We start from the raw sequence: 12,896 nt of genomic DNA on the forward strand, positions 1-12,896 counted from the left end.
TGAAGTTTGGTTTTTAAATTGAACCATTTACTTTCAGAGCTGGTGATGAACAGATCTCAGACTGATTGTTTGGATCATCAAATGCAAGTTTTTCCACTATAGTTTCCTTCCTTAATTAGAAGGCCTCAAATAGATCCTAGGTCTTTTTTCAGTGACTAAGAGTTAACAAGTCCTTATTGAAATGTCACTGTGTGAATTCTCCAACTTGAATCAAGTTAATATAAAGTTAACACAATTGTACTTACTTCTTAGCTAAAGTTCCTATAGAAGATTAGTAGTTCAGCAGAGATGTACTGATCTGATATTTATCAGATATTTTATTTTATTATTTTATTTACATATGCTTTCAAGTCAGTCTTGATACCAGGTAATTCCCTGGACTAGGCCCTGCAGTTTTTCTTCGCATGATTTCAGTAGTAGTGGTCAATTATCTCCCACCTAGGGTAAGAAAGAATGATATCAAAACTTGACAAGGTGTCTTGGAGAGTCATGAACCAATTAAGAGAACTAATTGTCTCCTGCAAACTCCATTCCACTTTTGCTCCTCTTTTATTTCCTCTGGGAGGGCCATTCATCATCCACCTGGCCTTACTCCCAAGTCAACCCCTATTCTTTGGCTGTTCCCTTCATCTGGCAACTCTGTGCATGCACTCATTGGGAACAGGCTCCAGCTGTTCATCTGCCTCACTGATGTCTGACTCTGTATGCAGCTTGTAACTAGCATATGGCTCTGGCCCCCTTTCTGCCTCCAACACATAGCCTCATCAGAGCCTTCCCCAGACTCCAGGACTGGCCCATGTTCCTCCCTAACCTCCTCACTGTCCGAATCTGCTGCCAGCTCTGCTGGCTGCTGGGAGGCCACAATAATAGTGTTCCAAAATGTGGGAATCCCAACATAGAAGCCTCTCCTCCAATAGCCAGACAACATTTGCTGTCCAATTGGACCTGGATCTAAGGTGACCAACTTTTTTACAATGAAAAGGAGGACAAATAAATTGGAAAAAATATATCGTAAATAAAAGAAATATTTTATTCATTGCAACAATAATACACTAAAATATGATATATGCATAATAAAAACATTTGCAACATTTTATATTGTAATTATGCTTACATGCCTGTTAATTATTATTTAAATGAATATTTTTCCATTGAATTAATATTTTTTGTCAATGTATCATCTTCTAACAATATATTGGAAATATCTGAACAAGAAATATCCTTCATATTGAATTTTACGGCAAGTGCTGCAGCTAGAATATCAACATTCAATCTCGATTTATCACTTGTTGAAAAATCATTGGCAATTGAAAAAAACTCTTTCAACTGCTGCATTAGTTCCAGGGCAGCACAATATAAATTGAACAAGTATAAATAAATGTTCACATGGAATATGTTCATTTTTGAAATGGCTGAAAATAACCACCCATCTTTTATCAATTTCAACATGTTGATTTTCCCATTGTATTAATTTTTCAGAATTTAAATATACATTCAGTCTTCTAATTTCTTCAAAGAGACAATTGTCGTCTATTTTAATGTCTAGCATTTCTTTAGATAAAAATTCAACACAAGATTCAATATCTGTTCAATATACTTGTGATGAAGTAAAAAAAAACACCATTAAAACTGTTTAATAAAATGTGAATTGTACTTACCTCTGTATAATTGAATATTCACTGAGAAAGAAATAATTACCGTGAGTCATTCAATTGCCGACATGCCGTGAGTCTACTGCGTGCGTATGTGTCATGTTGTGTTTCGGTAAGAAGTAAACAAAGCCACTTGCACGCGGCGCTCTCTCTCAAGGTCTCCCGTGCGGAGCGCATGCGTCTCATAATCGCGTCTTATACCGCACTATACCGAGTCTTGACAAATTGTCATGTCAAATACAAATACGTCACATAATGTGTAACAGATTAGTCTTCAAATATCGAAAAGGAGGACATGTAGGAGGACACTTTTCGAGGGAGGACAGAACTTACAAAAGAAGGACTGTCCTCCCTAAAGGAGGACAGTTGGTCACCTTACTGGATCAGCATGCCCTTCTTGCTAGATCTGATGAGTAATTGGAGAGAGGCAATCCATCAAATACATAGGAAGGAAGGAAGGAAGGAAGGAAGGAAGGAAGGAAGGAAGGAAGGAAGGAAGGAGGAGGGAGGGAGGGAGGGAGGGAGGGAGGAAGGAAGGAAGGAAAGGAAGGAGGGTGCTGGGTAAAAATGGGGTTGGATCATAAATGACTTAGAAAGCAATGCTTTCCAAAATCAGGTAACAGCTTGATCTGTTTTGGGAAAAGTTGTCTACTCCAGAGGTCCCCAATTCCTGGTCCTTGGATCAGTACCAGGCCACAGCATGCGAGAAACTGGGCTGCACAAACAAGCAAACTCCCATTTACAGGCGGTACATGAAACCATATCCCTTCCAGTCCACGGAAAACCTCTCTCTATGGAACAAGTCCCTGGTGCCCAAATGTTTGGGGGGCTGCTGGTCGCTTCCACAAGTCTCTGGCATCCTTATTTTAATCCTCATATCTCAGTCCCTTTTAACTATACTTCTAGGCTATGCACAATTACCAGTATTAAAACTGCAAGTAAAGGTTTCATGAAGGTCACATACCAATTTTCCAGCACTTGGTTTTCCAGGGCTGTGATCCATCCAATTAGCGTAATGGCTTGCAACAGTATCAAACTGTTGTTATCCAATTGTTGCATGTACCTTAACATTGTCCACACGTCTACTTCTGACAAATGCACTCCACCTCTGGGGAGATGCCAGGGTTGGAATTTAACTGAGATCCTTTGTAATCAAAGCAACTGAACAATGTCTTTTCCAGATAAACTGCAGCTTGGTTAAACTTCGGGGGAGGGGGTAGGTGCTGTTGAGAAAGATGCATTTTGTCTCCCAATTTTGGAGTGCCACCATAAGCCTGTTTATTGACTTTCAGGTTAATTTATGGCATTTACTTTGATCTGTATGTTATTTCCATAATCAAATAGCAAAAACTAATAGCAGCCATATATTAACATTTTTATTGAAATGTAAAATAAAGCAATGTATCCAACTGCTGGGATGAAAGGAAAAAAAAAGGTTTTCTTTTACATAGCTTGGGCTGATTTACACATACTGATTTACAGCTATAATAAGCTTTTCCACCAAGTTTTGATTACATTGCACTTCAGATTATTCTTTCTACTGTTTACTTGTGTTTTTCTATTAAAATTATCCAATACAAGGCCCTCTTGGCCTTCCATCTGAAGACCAGCTTTAGATGCAACACTGATAGAGAAATTAAAAATGCAAGTGTAACCCAGGAACATTATTTAACTCTGCATCCCAATGGAATATTTTATAATATAAAAATGGTTCCTGAATAATTGGTTTTGCCTGGCAAGAGCCCAAGTTACAATGGTAATATCTGTAGATCACAATCATAGTTATCAGAATTCTCACTGTATCTGCCTCCCTCCTAGGTAAGCTGGGAGAGGCATAGCCAATAAAAAAGATTATTTGCACACAAGTAAGCCATTTCTTAACAAATGATAGGGATGTGAACAACAAATTGCCCTGCTTTGCATGCACGGAAACACTTATAAGCTGATGCTGCACCTTGGAGGGATGCAAGAGAAATTTAGCACAGATTTCTACTTTATATATTTGAAGAAGCCTCATCTGTCTAATAATAATTGCATATTATTATGTAATATTTATGTCAGTAATAAGCTCCATTTATTATATGTTATTTATTGGAACAGTTTGCTTTAAAATTGTTGTTGAAAAAATAACATACAAAGTGTATGAATATTAGAAATAAAAAAAACATTATGCTATTACATGTTTCATGGTGCAAAAAGCTATAGTAAGGTTAAAAAATGTAAATGGTGCAACAGCATATGTCACATGCCTAAATCTGCATACACACACACACACACTCACACACACACACACACTTCAAACATTTATGCTGAGCATTGGGAAGCATTTTATTTTATTTTTCAGATTGCTGAAAAATATGATGAAACCAAGTGATCATTATTCATATGGTATTGATATGTATCTTGTTTATATTGAATGCATTATATGCATGGTGGCGCAGTGGTTAGAGTGCAGTACTGCAGGCTACTTCTGCTGATCACCGGCTGCCAGCAGTTTGGCAGATCAAATCTCACCAGGCTCAAAGTTGACTCAGCCTTCCATCCTTCCGAGGTTGATAAAATGAGGATCCAGATTGTTGGGGGCAATATGTTGACTCTATAAACTGGTTAGAGAGGGCTGTAAGGCTCTGTGAAGCGGTATATAAGTCTAAGTGCTATTGCTGTTATGAAAATGATCCCTTCTAGTAAGTTTCTAGGAAACAGAAATGATTCCAAAGCATTGTATATGGAAAGGTTTGTATACCTAGAAAAAGGATCATCTGTAAGTTTGTGTTGAAAAAATTTAGAACTGTTCAGAAGGGCAATAATTCTGATGCCAATTTTGTCGACAAGGATATTTTATTAATTCATTCATATGCACAATTTACAGAACATAAATAGCTTAGCGTGTTTGTTACATTGTGCTAAGATGTTAATCATTGGTTGATAAAAGCTATGTAATCGTTCACCAGCACATAAAACCGAAAAGGCCAAGCTATTGCTTATGATCAGGAAATAATAACAAAATATCCAAACATATATCAGAAGGTAAATTTAGAGGTTTGGGTACAGTGAGAAAGTCAGAAACAAGAGCATGAGTTAGGAGGGACATGTAATAGATAGTTGGAGGGATTGCATCTCTGATACATTGCTGCAGTTGTTGGTCAAGTGCAGATTGCTCTGTAAAATTGAGATATTTTTTATCTTCTAATTGTACCAACAAATGCATGAGATAAATGCATGTGCAGTTTCCCTCGTTCCATTTGTCTACTTGAATTGGAAAAAAAAAACAGTCTGTCTAAAAGCATTGCTGGAAAACTATAGTCAGAAGGAGGGTGATATATCAAAAAGAAGATCCTTCCTATTCATTGTTATAGCTTTGCTGCCCAAGATAGGAAAGTTATTGAAGAGAGAGTAAACCACTGTGACTTACTTATTTCTTTTTCCTTTCTTAATGGGCCTCTCCCTTTTACTCTTAATAAAGGCTTTAAAATTACAGCAAATCAGAGGTTCATCTCCCATCTAATGTTTGCATGCAAGAGGGATGAACTGTGCAATTATTTTGTGGATTGCTTGGAGAGTACAGCCTAGAAAAGGACTGTAAGCAGAATATGTAAGTTCATTTCCATATCAATTATGTATGGCTATATTATTTGCAAATATTGAGAGAAAGTGATTTATAGGGAGGAGCTGAAAAAAACAAGCACACGAAAGAAGATACTTAAATATCTTTTCATTCACCCATTAATTCTAAATAAAGCGTGAGGCTATATTTTCTGAGTGCCAAATCTCATGAGCCATTCCATCTGCTGTTTGGGTGGCTGTCCTATTAGTCAGAACTTCCTGCTTGGCTCTATACTCTGTAAAACAAACAAGCCAAAAATATTCTTCTATAAGTCATAAGAACTTCAATTGTGCAAAGCTTCAGATTTGCTTCACAAGGATACATCATATGCAGGAACTCTTGGATATGACGCAATGGGAACAGTGCCAAAGAAATTCCTGTTAAGAGAGTGAGAAAGGGTATATTCTAGCACCCCTCCCCCCTTCCCCCCTCTCCCCCCCTCTCTCTCTCACACACAAATGCCCTTATTGAGAAATTGAACAATTCATCTCTTTATCCATCGAAATTGGGAAACAGTAACATGTCTTTTCTGTTCGCAGATGATGCTTTCTCAAACAAAGATTGGCCTGAACTGGGTGTTCAAATATTGACTACTATCAAGAAGAACTCCTATAAATATATTGCTCTAAAACTAAGGTTATGGTGTTTGCTAAGCACCTAAGATGCTGGTCTGGTTACTAAATAACCCCCTAATAGAGAAGTTCAAGACCACCGCCCCGAGTCCCTTCGGGGAGAGGGGGCGGTCTATAAATCAAATAAAACTTAAACTTAAACTTAAACCTTTAAATATCTACGGATTGTCTTACAAGCTAAACCTAACTACAAATCTCATGCTGATGGTCACTTTAAATGCACAAAAACACTGTATGTGTTACAAAACTTTTACTTATCCAAAGGATCTCAGCATACACTTGCCATGATTAACATTTTCCCAGGTAAGACTGGAGCCCAGCTCCTTTTTTGATGCTCAGCTGCAGGCCATTTCCTTAGGAAGAGTTCAGTCCACATTTCTGAGAATCATCTTTCAAGCACCTTGCTATGTTTTGAACATAGTCCTTTGCTGTGAGTCTGGCCTTCCCAAAATCGACATGTCTCTCTGGATTCACATCTTCTCCCACTGGCTTAAGATACTTTTCTTTCCAGTCAGTTTGGGTCTTCTAATGATGACTGACAGTTTCTGGATCCAGGTAATAGAAGTCAAACTGCCACTCTCTGTCTATTCATGGCCAACTATCACCTTGATGGGCTATGAAAATGCTCTGATTTCAAACATTGAGCCATTGATTTAGAGCTGCAGGCTGACTTCTCAGCTATATCCAAGAACATCTTCTTGAACCACTCTACACACATCTTCTCCAGCTAGCCAGATATCTCATTTTCAGAATGATCCCAATATTCAGAAGGGACTTTTCTTTAGCTAGATTCAGTTCCCTTCCAACAGTCATTACAGAAGGAAGATACAAAAAAAAAATCCCCTTCAAACACTGTGTTCATGTGGTAGTGGAATAATTGAATTAATGAAACATGTTATGCTTTAATGTCATCTCTATACAGGAACATTCCAGGAATTATTACTTTCACATTTTACTAAATACCCTGGTCATTGTGATTTGTTTTATCTTCAAATGTAATTATCAAATCAATCTGACTTCATTTCTCTTTCCACAGCCAAGTAATACTCAAGTTGCACAGTATGTGTAGAATTAACTCTAGCCATTTTTAGATATTTTAGAAATTCTAGAGGAGAGAGAGAGAGGGAGATAGAGAGAGAGGGAGGGAGATAGAGAGAGAGGGAGGGAGGGAGGGAGGGAGAGAGAGAGAGAGAGAGAGAGAGAGAGAGATGGATGGAGGGAGGGAGGGAGGGAGGGAGAGAGAGAGAGAGAGAGAGAGAGAGAGAGAGAGAGAGAGAGAGAGAGAGAGAGAGACTATATATACATATAATCATTTTATTTTTAGCAACTGTGATTTCTATATTCTATTTCATAGTCTATGACTGAATAAACATTTAATTGATTGATCACATGCAGGACCATGAAATACCACTTTGCAACTTATTAAAGCAGTTGCATCTATTTCAAATCTTAAATAAAAATCCAAAGCCAAGTGTGATGTGATACTCAAATAAAAACCATGTTTAAAAAATAAAGTATCCTAGGGGAAAAGTACAGAAAGAAGTGTGCATTAGTAAAAGTAATGCATAACTAAGCATTGTATTAAAGAAAATTCCTGGCAAAAATATGCATTTTAGGAGAATGTGGACAAAATGACATTAGTTTAATGTGATTCGAAAAAGTAATTTTAGTAACTAATGCAAATGCCAGACAAAATAAATATTGAAAGAATGAGCAACTGCAAAAAAAATTAAAACTGGTGCATTAATTCATTTCAACTTCAACTTCAAAGATGCAAATATATATGAATTTTAAAGTATTCCAGATAAATAAACCAAATAACTGATATCATAAAAGATATGCATTTTGTCAGCAAGTCTTGGATATTAAATACTTGGATTTGTTTTTTTCCCAACTGAGACTTTCTAGCAAATTGAAATCAATGTCATTTAAGATGAACTAACGACGTGCTCTTAAGTGATTTGTAAATTTAACTATAGTTTCCTGTAAATTTCATTATAACAAAACTGCTGAATTCTACAGAATGGCTTGCAATCCTCTTGTGATTCTCTGATCATTGAATTTGAATGTTGATGGACAGCTTCCTAGAATGTTTAAAAACATGATTTTTTTTTTAAAGTGCTCAGTAGCTGTTGAGGCTCCACCATCCCATACCAATCAGTTATCTTTTTAAAAAATATATCATATGAACGTCTCATCTTCAGAGGAAACATCTCATTAACACAAATTATGATGAAGACAAGAGGATGGGAGTCCCTTGATAAGTTCTCTATACATAAATGCATGAGAGTTAATAAAAGCAATTGCCTACTTCAAAAATCCTGACGTACCAATTCACATAAATGAAAATAAGGGACATAAGCCAAAAGGGATCTAAATTCAAAAAAATATACCCAAAAATTACAAAGGAGAATTGGTGACATGTTTCACACATTTATTTTCAAAACAGCCTCAATTAATTTTCCATTTTTGGCAATATTTTTATATACCATTACTATTTGACACACCTCCTTGTACAGTGACAATTTTAAGCAATACATGTTTGAATGACAGATACCAGGTTAAACTCTTTGTCAGTAGTTGGTTCATTGGTTCAACTCTTTTTAAGTAGATGATTCATTTGCAGGTAGCATTCTCTCTACAAAGCATGTATACATACATGATGATGTCTTTTTGAATGGACTTTAAAAACAAGGGAATCTTGGTCAGGGGAATCTTGCACCAATCCATCTTATGTGCGTTCTCATGGCCACTAAGTCTTCCAGTCTTATTTTACACAGGGCTGCCTGCAGAAAATATAACATGTCCAGAATGCAGCTTCTTTAAGTTGTTATAGTGCACCTTGGTATGATCCTATAACATCGCTAGCTGTAGGAAATAGAAAACTAGTAGGTTTATGGGTACTATTCAAAGTAGTAGTGACTAGCTAATAAAGGTCTTCATGGCACAGCCTGGATTATTTATGAGATCAATTTTCCAAGTTGTTTGCATCTATCCAAGAATATCACCATCAAAGGTGATACCAGTGAGAGCATAGAACAACTCAAAGGAGCGGTGCAGATTCAGAAGACATGAAGACACCCTAACCGTAACCTGGCCTGTAAAATCACCAAGTGTCAGTCATAACTGAATTGATAAGTAATATCCAATAATATATGTCAGGTTTGGCATGTTCCATGTTCCATCACTTGAATATTATGGATTCCAAAAGGCATATCTTCTGTTGTTGTAACTGCCATATGGAATAGTAGACCTTCTCCACCTAGAGGTTTGCATTGTTCTGATCATCTTCATCTCTAGAAAGGCATTTAAGATTTGCATCTTTCCACAGACTCTGAACTTTGTTGCTATATGATCCTAATATATACAAGCAATGCTAATGTATGTCTACTTTTCCCCCTTCTTTAGCACAGTTGTCTTTTGGGGTTTGGCTTAATCTTCACCGTTTTTGCTCTTTTCAACATGTGTAAACTTCCCCAAGTCATGGACAAACGAACAGCCTTAGAAATTGCTTACACAAATAAATGATCTTGTTTATTCAATCTATTGGAGATACCAAATCCATTTTAATGCCTGTTCTAAATCGTTGGTTAGCACTTTTCATTCTATAAATGATTAAATTAAATTTAACTTTAGAACTAGTGGGAGGCATTCTCATGGCATCTCAGGAGAACCACAGGATGGAAGACTACCAGTTTGGCTATTATCCCAATACTTGCTGCCTAAAGCATCCATCTCCATCTAGCTAAAGATGGGACTAGCCTGTCAGGCTTCTATTTTTCAGAGCAGCCAACAAAAAAGTTGTGAGAAAATTGCAAGCAGGATTTGAAGAGCCTGCCTTTCATTTTACTTGTGCCTGACAATAATATTGAGAAAAGTTGACTCTGTTACAAATGTATTATTTAGATAAATGGCAAGAGCTATGCTTAAGTGCCTTATCATGCATGAAGATCAATTGTTTTTAAATATTTATTGTTGTTTTTAAATGCCATGGTGGTAGATACTTTATTTCTCATCAGCTGCCACAATCAGATTTTCTAGTCAAGATAATTAAAATTAAATAACTATGGTGTTAATCAGAACAACAAAGACTTGTTCTTTTCATCGCTCTAAATCTATGTGTTAGTCAGCTTCATGGTCTGAGTGCATCTCTTATTATCTATCTATCTATCTATCTATCTATCTATCTATCTATCTATCTATCTATCTATCTATCTTCTTTTCCAGTCTTTTCATATTGTGCATTAAATGCAATTTTTATTATTCTACTTTCTATGACCCTTTATCTGTTTATTAAATTAAAAAATGAATAAAATTCCACATTTTATTACATGTTGCAAAAATTTCAACTATTTGTGTTCTCCAGGGTTTGTTTGTTTTTATTCTAATCAGAGCCTCCAATATCAGTTTTGAACAAGGAAATGACATAAACCTCCTGAATGGGACAAATTCCAGCCAACCAAGAAAGGTATTTAGCTTATGAATGTCTGCTTTCACTGATTACTATATTGATTATTCTTCCATAATGGAAAATAAAAAAAATATTCTGATCAGAAACACTGAGCATTGGGACACTACAAAGACAGTTTGACTGTTTGTTTCATGTTCCTTGTCATCATTAATATTTTAGAATGTAATATAAAACAATTTGTGGCTAGTCTGAATCACTTCCTCTTCTGTCAGAAAAGTTGACCGTGGCTGTCTTTTAAACTTTCCTTCATTAGCGAGAAAAGAAACACAAAAAAGTAGATGTACTAACATCAGATGGAATAAACATCACTTTAAATAGGTCAGTGTGAATTAAATTAACAAGAACATTGCTATAACAAACAAAAAAGAAAGAAAGGAAAACTTAAAAACATATAATCAGAAACTAAACAGTTAAAAGGAACTTGACAAAACTGGTTTCTTTTCTCTTGTCCAGAATAAAGCCCATTTAAACAAGGGATATGAATTATATCAGCAGCTATTTTCTTTCTTAAAGATAGCAAGTTAATTTTTACTGCTTCTATCTAATCATCTTCTATTAGATTCTTCATTATGCCTTTGAATCACTGATAACTCCATGAACACATCTGTCATTTTCTTGGTGAGATTTTTGGAAATGACTTGCCAGTTTCTTCTTCGTTGGGTTATGCTGAAGCGATAGGCTCAAAGTCACCCAGATGACTTTATGGTAAAGTGAAATTAGAAATCACTATTTACCAATTTCTAGCTGGGTGCCTTAAACGCTAACCCAACAGCTTTTGATAGGCTATTTTAACTATTCACAAGAAGGTCATCCATATCATTTTGATCTAATGGAATGTCCCAGCTTTAGCTGCTATATTTCTGATCATTTCAGAAGTATGAGGAAAATTGTCCTTACTGCAGGACAAGGTGCAATAGCATAATATTACCGTAATAACGTGCATGGTACTAAATTCCGACTTGTAAAAATGGTTGTTCATTCTGTGTTCTATTAGACCTGCTTTTTAGAAATGGTTATATCCCAAGTTTGGATAATCAGATTATTCATTTAATCAAATTGTGTATTGTATGTTAATGAAAATTGTGCATTCTCTTGAAAACATGTTTCAGCCAACTAACTAGATTAGGACAAGCTCCAGGCACAACAGGATTCAAGAACACTTATGGAATAATCTTGTTTAGGAGAATATCATCCAGGAATAACTTAATATCTTGGACTCAAAACATAGTCAGAGTGATGGGCTGTTACATATTTTATTATGAAGGCAATACTCATACTTGTTGAGACTTCAAATTATATATATATATATATATATATATATATATATATATATATATATATATATATATATATATATATATATATATATATATATATATATATATATATATATATGTTACAATAATGAGTAATTATTAATGTAATAATGAGTAATTATTACTGTAATGAGCCGAAGGACAGAAAGGGGGAGTAGTGAGCTCCCTCCCATATTTGGCCATACCAGGGGTTGTAACACAAATACATACCTATTTCTCTGGCTCAGCTGATAAGGAGGAGAGCCTGTGGCTTAGTGGCTAAGACTCCTGCCTAATATGTAATACAGTGCAGGTTCGAATCCCAGTAAGGGTATGGCTAGCTGATGAGAGCTAAATAGCTTGAAATAGATCTATACTAGTCTCCCTTTATTTATTTATCAGCACAAATACAACACACACACACACACACACACACACACGTGTGTGTGTGTGTATGCCCAAATATGGGAGGGAGCTCACTACTCCCCCTTTCTGTCCTTCGGCTCATTACAGAAATCCATCCAGGCAGAAAACCATATTTTTATTTTTAATGTTGCCTTTTTTATATTTGTGTCATATTTGTGCTGATAAATAAATAAAGGGAGGTTTTTTCAGTGTATAAATAAGGCTGACAATATAAATAAAACAAAGAACTATATATTGAGGCATATTTTTTAAGGATACTTTTAGTATAATTTAGGGGGGATTGTTTTTGTTTCTAATTAACACTTGGATTTCTGCTTAACAGCTTATCTGCTTAGTGGCCTTTTTCCAATTCAGTTCAGTCAATCAGAACTAATATTCTATGATTAAATAATACTTACTTTAAATCTTAAGACAGTGATCTCGAAATATTTTAAGACTCCTTGTTCCAATAGTAAGAATGCACAATCTGAATTGCTTCTATATTTAAGTTTTTCTGGCTTTCATGACTATTCCTTGAGAATGAACCTTCACTTTCTCTTCCAGTTGAACTCTTCAGACAGGATGGGAACAACATAGGGTGTGTGAGTGATTCAAATATTTGGTCCATTCCTCTCTAGGATAGCTGTGCTCAGTTCAGGTAGTTGGATTTGTCTCCCAGTCTTGGTAAACCAGCTTCAATGTGAATGAGTGGTAAAACAAAGTCCTAACTTGTTTTAGTTTCGGATTAAAGTTTCTTTAAATGCATTCCCTACCATATTGATTCTCTGTAGCTCCAAAATAGGAGATTTCAACCAGATGCTAAGTCTTTCAACGGTA

Source organism: Natrix helvetica (assembly GCF_964273705.1).
Source record: "Natrix helvetica genome assembly, chromosome: 3".
NCBI lineage: Eukaryota > Metazoa > Chordata > Lepidosauria > Squamata > Natricidae > Natrix > Natrix helvetica.